This window comes from Mus caroli, chromosome 10, assembly GCF_900094665.2.
Source record: "Mus caroli chromosome 10, CAROLI_EIJ_v1.1, whole genome shotgun sequence".
NCBI classification, from domain to species: domain Eukaryota; kingdom Metazoa; phylum Chordata; class Mammalia; order Rodentia; family Muridae; genus Mus; species Mus caroli.
In genome coordinates, this window is record NC_034579.1 from 39,699,198 (window position 1) to 39,708,619 (window position 9,422).

At 44.7% G+C, this 9,422-nt stretch overlaps 1 pseudogene; it reads right to left on the reverse strand.

Annotated features, from left to right (window-relative positions):
• Positions 1–8,166: 8,166 nt before the first annotated feature.
• LOC110304070 lies at positions 8,167–9,018 on the reverse strand (annotated as a pseudogene).
• Positions 9,019–9,422: the final 404 nt, after the last annotated feature.

Consider the following 9,422-nt stretch of genomic DNA (forward strand, 5'->3'; position numbering starts at 1 on the left):
AGTGGTCCACCCATGAAGGTCTGGGACAGCCAGAAAAAAAAAAATAGACCCTGTCTAAAAAAAAAAAAAAAAAAAAAAAAAAAAAAGATGGAGGGCGGGCAGAAATGGCTTGATTGTTAAAGAGAACTTGCTGTTCTTGCAGAAAACCAGATTTGCTTCACAACAGCTACACGGTGGCTCGCAACCATAATAGGTAAGCCAGTTCCAGGATGTTCTAATGCCATCTTCTGGCCTCTGGGGGCACTGCATGAATGTAATATATACATTAACATCCAGGCAAAACACCCCTACACGCCATTATCACCACCATCGGCTAATGAATTAAGTTAGAAACTTTAAACCCTGTAGCCTAAGCAGCACTGAGAAGGAACTCCTTTGTAAATGACAAAAATGGTCTTGTATTGATGGAGAGCCATCTGCTGTGACAAATGTGCCACCTTGTCTAGTGGGAGAGTGTGACTCTAAGGGAGGCTATGCATATGTGAGCCAGGAGAATGAGGAAAAATCCTATAATGCTGTTTAATATTTTTGTGAACCAAAAGTCCCCTAAAATCTACTGAAAAAGAGAAAGGGGGTCACTGTGAGGAATCCACGTGGAACGCTATAGCAACATCTAAGGAGAAATTTAGAAAGAAGTCTGGAACACAGGCATTTTCCTAAGGAATCCTTTATCATCTTGGTTAGGGTTCTCTGGGAAGTGATGCTAAGATGGACTTAAGCTCAAAAATAGAGTGTTAGAGGGGATCACTGTGATGACAAATAGGAGGGACACCAAAGGCCCGGGAGGGTCAAGCATCAGCACGGAGGAGACAAGCAAGCTGACGGGAGCCAGCGCAGACTGGGAAGGTGCCCTGGGATACTCTGAAGTCTTCAAGCCCAAGTCATCAGAGACTCACATGTCCCCGCAGGAACAGGACTCAGAAGCATGTCGTTGAGCCCTTGGTCAGCTTTTCTCCCTTGCAAGGCCATTTCCCTGGCTGCCATGCAGTCTGATGCTTACTAAAAAAGTTGACCTTTTGTTGTTGATGTTTGTGGTGGTAGCTTGTTTGATTGTCTGACTAGAATATATTTTATTACATGTTGACAATTTTACACATTTAAACAATGCACCTTGATCACATTTACCCCAGCTTCCTCTCCTACTAGTCCCAGGAACCCCCAACTCTTCCCTCTCCCTCCCACAGGCATCTCTGGCCCATCCCTCTCCCCACTTCATGCCCTCTCCTTTGTGCTTTTGTTAAGAACCCACCGAATTCAATCGCTGCTGCCTGTAGGGATGCTGACTGAGCTTGTTGACTGATCTCAGGCAGTAATCATAGTTACCGTGAATTCATGGGTAAACCAACATGGTGTGTCTCAGAGATGGCATTTCACGGCACAGCTCTCTGTCTTCCCAGTCCTCTCTGTCCCTCTTCTGAGATGGTACCCAAGCTTTGGGGAGGAGGAGGAAGTTTGATAGAGATGTCAGAGTTATGACAGAGTTTTCAATACATTCTTATTCTTATCACTTTGACAAGTTATGAGTCTTTGGGAAGTTATGGCAAACACTGTAGCGAGAAGCTTCTCTGGCCACGGTGGGGGAAAGCACTCATTCATGAGCACAGAGACAAATGTCTAGAAGGAAGTTTGCCAACATATCATTCACCAAAAAAGAGTAGTAGATTCCTCCCTAGGCCCTCTGATCTCCCAACCCATGGGCTCTTGCACAGATCGACAGTACCTGGTCTGAATTCTTTCCTGTGGAGCGGCCTTAACTCTAATCCAAAAGCAGCTGGTTAACCCCATAACCTTTGTGCCATCGCTGCTTGACTTTTGGTTTTCTGTTTTGTTCGTGAGACAGTGTTTTGTTGAACAGTCCAGGCTAGCCTTGAAGTCTTGATCTTTCTGCTTCAGCCTCCCAGCTGCTTTGTGTTTTAATATATGCATCAGTATAAGTAAAATTCTAATATAAACCCTTCTCATGATCAAGAAAGTTCTAAGTTAGGCTGTGTTCTATGACTGCACAAAAAGGGACAGGGGAAATGTTCTGAGCCAAGCATTGTGGAAGATGAGGGGAGAAGACTACAAATTCATGGCTAGCCTTGGTCACAGAGAGATCTTGTCCCAGTGGAACAATTAAAAGTCAAGTTCTGAGGACATCTCCAGCTTGGTGCTTCCTGGCAGCAGCTTCAGGTGTTCTTCACCTTAGAGTTCTCCTTAGCTGACATTCTTTATTAACGAGCAGATCAACCGGCTCATCTGACCTGCTCCTGCATTGCTGTTTGACATTATCTTAACCTCCCACTTCATCTAGAAACCAAGCTGGTGTTGAGTGTGCTCTCTCTGACCTTTCTCGGGCAATACTACTCGATACTGCCTTTTTTGACTTGTGATTCCTAGATTAAATCAAGTTTGTCTCTGTCCCTCTGTCACATGGTGGTGACAGGATTGCAAATATTTTTGCTTGTTTGTTTTGTGACAAGGTCCCATTGTAGCCCAGGATCAAACTCAATAAGTAGGAGGTGACTTTGAACTGCTGATCTTCCTGTCACCATATTTGGCTTATCTTTAATTTGTACATAGAAACCTATTTATAGAAACCTGCGAATAGCTTATACTATGGGTTCAAATCTAGAATTCTATAATGTAGGCAGTAAAGAAGCTAAGTCCATGTAAATTCAATATATGAAAATAGCGAGTGGTATTTTAAAATTGGACTGAGAATCCACTCAGATAGAACAAGCAATCTGCTTTCACAGGGAGTACTCTGGACACTAAGTACTGTGGCGAGGGTAGGCTATGCCACAGAGAAGACAGCCACAGTAGCGAGTTATGCAGCGTCTGCATCTGGCTGCTCCAACACAAAAGCCACTGCCTTTATTATGTTCTCATGATTGTGTGTGGAATTGCGTTCCACAGTTCTGGGTAAAGAAACCAACCCACATAGTTCACTGCTGATGTGTTATCTGTATCTACCTCACCTGTTTCACATCCTTTTTCAGAACAGGATAAATATGAATAAATAATCCAGTAATCTATAATTCACACACCTCTCCATAAGCATTACAAATGAGAAGAAAGGCTATTTTTATTTCCTAATGCAATGGTCACGTCCTCTCTTGCAAAACCCCACTCTTCTGTGAGAATTAGGCAATGTTCTCTATTTACTGTAGGTACAAAATGCTTATCCCACATGATATGTAGATGTGTCATAGCTTAGTTCCAGAGCAGAGCTTCACTCAAGCAATTTCAAGCTTGGGTGTTGTTCCTATTAGTTATTTAGGCCAAGTTAGGAAGGGAGAACTAATAGTGACCAAGGTCTGGCCAAGAAACAATATGAAAATTTATGATGCATTTTATGCATTAAATCTGAAACCTAATGAATGATGATGAAACTCACAGTAAGGCAGCTACATCGTTTTTCTTCACGTGCGTGAGAGCTTGCCTACATGTATGTACATGTACCATGAAAGCAAAAGTCATATCTTAACTTGTAATTCCTGTGTCTAAGAGAGCCATGGAACAAAAATGCCCCTAACCCATAGTCCCCTTGCCGAAGCACACATGCTTCCTGAAATGCCTGAGGCTCTTGTTTAGAGAATAAAACAAGCCATGTTTTGACTCCCTTAAACAAGTTTGTTTGAACCATCTGCACTGAATATGCTTGATTTCATGTGGGCAGATTGTATGTGGGCAGGAAATATATCAGGATGGATGCTTGCCCCTAATAGAACCTGATGGGAAATAAAGTGGCCCTGTGGTTTTGTCTTTTTAAGCCTCTGAAATACATAATGCATGGCCAAGTATGGACTCAAGTATGGAACTTGCCAGAGTCCATCCGCCTATCCAGTATTTAATTAAAGCTTGCTTCAAATTTGGTTTAAAATTGTGGTCGTGGTCTTATTCTGGACTGGTGGTTTAACATTTTTCTGGAGGCCCCAGCAAGATTCAGACCAGCCACCCAAACTCTAAAACTGGACTGTCATTCTGAAACTCTAGAGCCAAGGAGCCACATCAGGGGGCATGTGCCTCAAGATGGTCCAAGGCTCCATGGCTGCCTTTGGTTTGTGGACTATTGGAGTGAACTGCCATGCAGAAAAATGCAGCAAGCAGCAATAGAGGCCTCCTCATGAATCATAGTCTGTTCTGTTCTCTGGGATCCTGGTCTGGGACACTCAGGGAATGGAAAGGGACCCCAATATTTCCAGGGCAAATACTAAGGCATCATTTGGCTGCCTGGTTCTGGGTTGGTTAAAAATTTTCTGTGTGTTTTGTGTATGTGGATTGGTCTGTGTTTCTTGGCGTGTCTGTAAGTTTTGTTGCACACATGGATCTGAGACAGAAATGGATATATATATATATATATATATATATATATATATATATATATATATATATATATATTGTATCTGCTGCCACCAGCCTCCAACCACTACCACTACCATGACTGCTTTTATGGGCGGGGCTCAGTATTTATCTCTGAGCACTTTGGTCACTGAATTCAAGTTTGCAGGAGCTCAGATGTCTTTTGGGTGTACATAACATTGGAGTTGTTTTATACTGCTCTGCCCCGACTTGCAGGGATAATCATTGGAGACCTAGGGCAGGGAAGAGAGAATGGGAAGGACAAGAAACACAAAGAGGGGGCTGGCGAGATAGCTCAGGGGTTAAGAGCATTGATTGCTCTTCCAAAGGTCCTGAGTTCAATTCCCAGCAACCACATGGTGGCTTACAACCATCTGTAATGAGATCTGACACCCTCTTCTGGAGTGTCTGAAGATAGCTACAGTGTACTTACATATAATAAATAAATAAATAAATAAATCTTTAAAAAAAAAAAAAAAGAAACACAAAGAATGAGAGAGCAAGATAATTGGACTGATTAAGCTCTGAAAACCTTATTCTGGGATTGCAATATAAGAAAGACGAGGCTTCAAGGGAGGGGGGAAGAGCCCGGGGGTCCTCCGAAGGTCAGGTGGCAATCTTCAGCTCCTGGAACCAACAGTCACAGTGTCCTCTCTACCCACAAACATTCTTTCTGTTATGACCACGAGTGTTCTCTCAGGGCTGTTTATGTAAGCTAGAAATTTTCCACAAGGTCATGGCTGAGGCCATGGCTCCCGACACTACTCTACTTTATTGAAGAGCTGGCTCTAGAGTTGGTTTATGGCTCTCCATTCTTTAGACCCAAGCACATTTAAAACTTTCATCTATGTCCTGTGTTAGTCAAGCCACCTGGCAATGTGACAGAGAGCAAAGCAGAAGAGCCGAAAAAAATTAGACTCTGTTAATGTGAACATTTGGTACCTCAAGATTCATAAGTTAATTTTATTGAGTATGGTTAAAAATCTGTAACATTTGTGGGAAAAGTGAAGTAAATCTCATAACACAGAGTTGATAGTTAAAAGTCTATGCATAAGTAATCTTAAAGGAACCATGTGACATGATTCCATTTGGGGATATAAATAACATGTGGCTTGCCACCATCTTTAGGCAACCGCATGGCTGGTTGCCACCACTCATAGGGTTGGGAAGGGTAGATGTCATTTGACTTCACCACAAATTTCTGGTTTCTTTGGAGACCAAGTTGTGTCATGTGATTTTTTTTTTTTTCTGGAAGCTGTCTTATGAGAGGATGCTTTGCTGAGGCAGACATGTGAGAGGATATTTTGTTGAGAACAGACATGTGTTTTGCTGGAAGCTGCCTTATAAAAGGACATGTTATATGTTGCTGGAGTGGATGCTTGAGAGGGTGCATGATGGTTAGAAAGAATATGAATATAACCCTACAGGGAGTGAGAGGATGCTCTTGCATTGGTTCACCTTGCAACACTTTGCTGGTCTTCACTGATCTGCGATTGTTGTGACTTCAGAGAGAGAAAAAATGCCAAAGAACTTCTCATGGTAGGTATCCTGGCTGCTTCTTGCCACTCCTGTAGACTTGTGCCAATGTGGTGGAGCCTTGCAGTTTCTTCTGGATTGAGCTGCTGCTACTGGTTTGTATTTAGTGTTTTGGACTGGACTGTTAATATCCTGACAAAGAAGATTGGAATTCCCCACAAAGAACGAGTTCTAAACAGGTCCACAACCCCCCACTTCCTATTTATCTTTCTTTACCACTTACTCTGGTAGGTGGCCTAGAAAGAGGTTGAAGTGTTTAAGAACCCTTATTAAAGTATGTATTGAAAAAAATATCTAAGCCTACACATGTGGCTGAAAGTCATCTTTTCTAGGCTTAGAGAAGACAGATGTTCACAACCATCTTGATAAAGGTGACCATGTGGACTGGGCCAACCAAGGAGGTGACAACAGATCTCTGAGATATTTTGGGGTAGGATGTATTTTTGTATGATAGTTCTTGTCATGCAAACGAAAAATTTGAAGATATGATTTTTTTAAAAAATGCTTGTTTAATAAAGTATTAAAGGTATACATCCATGCATTCATTTGCAACAAGGCACCTTGTGTTGGCAGCCAAAGTTTGTAGCATAAGAGTCATCCAGGTGGTATTGGTTTTAAAGATATGAAGGAATCATGGAGAACAACAGGGGCTTGCCAGTGTGTGACAGGGATAGGTTCCTACAGAGGACCCAGGCGCAATGTGGAGCCTAGCCTGTGTCATGTGAGAGTCACCAGAAATACTGTCAACAATGAAATGGAGCCAACTGGGATCTCGAAAGCAGGCTATGGATATGCTGCTGAGGGTAGGGCAAGAACGTGACCCAAGCCCCTCGGAAAAGCACAGAGGATTAGGAATGAAACACTGGTATTAAACACTGAATTGTCTGCACTATTAGAACTTTGTTTTACCTCTTGTAGATGGGGGGTGTGCCCCATACCTTCCCACTTGAAGTAAAAAAGTGTACGTTACTTTTGATATTGCAGGAGAATAAAGCTGAGAGATCTTTAAACTTAAGAGAAAATTTGCGAGTTTTACAGAAATTTTGAATTAAAAATTGGACATTATTTTAAGAAACAGTTTTTAAAGTTTAGTAATCTGGAGGCAGGAACTGGGGCAGAAGCCATGGAGAGGAAATACTTACCAATAGTGCTTTCTAAAGCTTACTCAATCTGTTTTCTCATACACCCAAGACCACCTGTCCAGGGGTGGCACCCCCACCTGTGAGACGGACACTCCCATACCAATCATAGACCATGAAAGCCACCCACAGGCTCGACTACAGGACAATGTTATGGCATCATTTCTGCACTTGTGGCTCCCTTCTCTCACATATCTCAGCTTGGGTCAAGTTGACAGAACTATTCAGCAGAAGCCATGAAAGCTACAACTGTACTTTCAGTCCACAGGCTCTCAGGTCACATCCCAGGGCTCCCAGGGGCTCTAGGATGTGCCCTGGTGACTCCACTAGGCTCCAGGACCAGCTTTGCTGGACGGAGGCTCTGCTAGAGAGGACTGTGGGCTTCCCCAGAAGGGTCCAAGCTTCGCTCTTTTGATGTCTAAGTAAGGTTTTTGAGACTCTCTCAACCTGTTCAGGCAGGCCACACGTTTGCTTCAAGTCAAGACTGGCTTTGAACACCCAATTCTTTCGCCTCTTGGTATAAATGCTCTGTGCTGTCAACCACTGAAACCTGGTTTTCATGTGTCTACCTCAAGGCACTCAGTCAGTACTGAAACCCCCTCTCTATCCAAACCAAGCGTGGGCTGGGAGTTCTGGTCATTTGTACAGAACCCTGCAGCAAATTAAAAAAAAGTGCTGACTGCCAGCCCCCACTTGCCCTTCCACAGCCCACTAACCTGCTTTGCTGTCTGTCCCTGCCTTCCAATGGTTGCAGTAAGCCATGGGAGCTTCTTAAAACATTGGTGTAGGCTGACCTACACCAGCAGCTTCAGTAATTAGTTGGATTAAGGGATTGAGTCCATTCTACAGTGGTCCTGGCTTGTCTCAGCCAAGACTTGTTTCAGAATGAACTTAGGCTCCGGGAAAATACCAGCCCTTCCAGCTGTGTCTCAGGCAAGTGCTGGCCTGCGGGGGCTTGCCCTGTATGAGATGGGATACGGTGGTGGTCACTCATAAGGACAACCTTCAGAGGAAGGAAAAGCACTCTTCCAAACCGAAAGCTTACTCTCAGGACCCTATGCAAGGAGAACATCCGCTGCCTCTCCCTTACCCAGGTCTAGCAGCTCCCAGACCAGTTTCCAGGGGATCAGACCCCTGGGTCTCTGCATCACAGACAAGCATGGCCCTGCCTCTGGGAGGAGCTGCCTGGTGTCTGTGCAGGTGTCATTGCAGCTTCTTCAGGGCTCTGTAAGCCTGCACAGCCTGTTCCCGCTCTTATCCCAGAATCTGCTGGCGGGCCAGTGAGGTGGCTAGAGCCGGGGACCCGCCACCAGGACCCAACAGCAGCATCTTCAGCATTAGTGATTTCTTGCCAGGAGCATCTCTGCTTGTGCTCCTCCTGGGCTGAACTGTCAGCTCTGGGGGCTGCAACACAACTTCTCCAAACTTCACAATATCTTTCAGTAGCTCCTGCTCCAATCTGTCCACGGCTCTTGCTTCCCTTTTTCTCTTGGCCTTTTCCAGTCGTCGCTTCTGGAACGCTTTTTTCCTCTAAGACTTCTTCTTGGGAGCTGCCTGCACATCTGGCTGCCGAGGGGCCTGGTTCTTGCTGGGCCTCCTGCTCCATGCGCTGGACATAGGCCACATCAGACTCCCCCTTCCTTTGCTTGAACTTGGGGACAGCAATGTCTGGCTCCTCCCCCTTCGCTTCCTTTTCCAATGTCTTCTTGAAAGCCATCTGGGCCTCCTTTTTTTCTCTTCTTGTTACTTAGCGTCTTTTTCATCTCCTGTCAGATCCTCATAATCTCTCGGAGCCGAAAAGGAATTTCTTGCTCATCCTGGTTCTTACTTAGGCTTGCAATTCACTTTCTTCTTTTCTTTGCTGCGCTGTCCCAGCCGTGAGGCCGAGCGCTGCTGTCCCCAAGCCTGCTGTTGCCACCGTGCCTGCGGCTGTCCCGAGCCTCCAAGAGCGGCCGACCGACCGCACGGTAGCCGGCACTACGCTCCCAGGCTTCGCCATGACTACCCCAGGCACGTCACAAAGAGCCTTTGACTTAAAGGCCCTTGCTAGCTCTGCACTACAGCACACATCTGATGCTCCATCACTCAAGAGGCTGAGGCAGAGACCGAAGGCTGCCATGGGTAACATAGTGAGGCTCTTTCTCAAATCTTAGTGGAGCATCCTGGCATGGTGGTACATGCCTCCAGTGACAGCACTCAGGAGGCAGAGGTAGGTCAGTCTGTCTGAGAGTTCAAAAACAGCCTAGTCTACATAGTTCTAAGACAGCCAAGGCTACATAGCGAGACCTTGTCTTTAAAAAGTAGAGTTGGACAAAACAAAACAAAACAAAAAATCCTTTATTTTCCCTCAATACCATTGTATATTATTTCTCCTGCAAGATTGCCTTATAAATCACGCCCTAA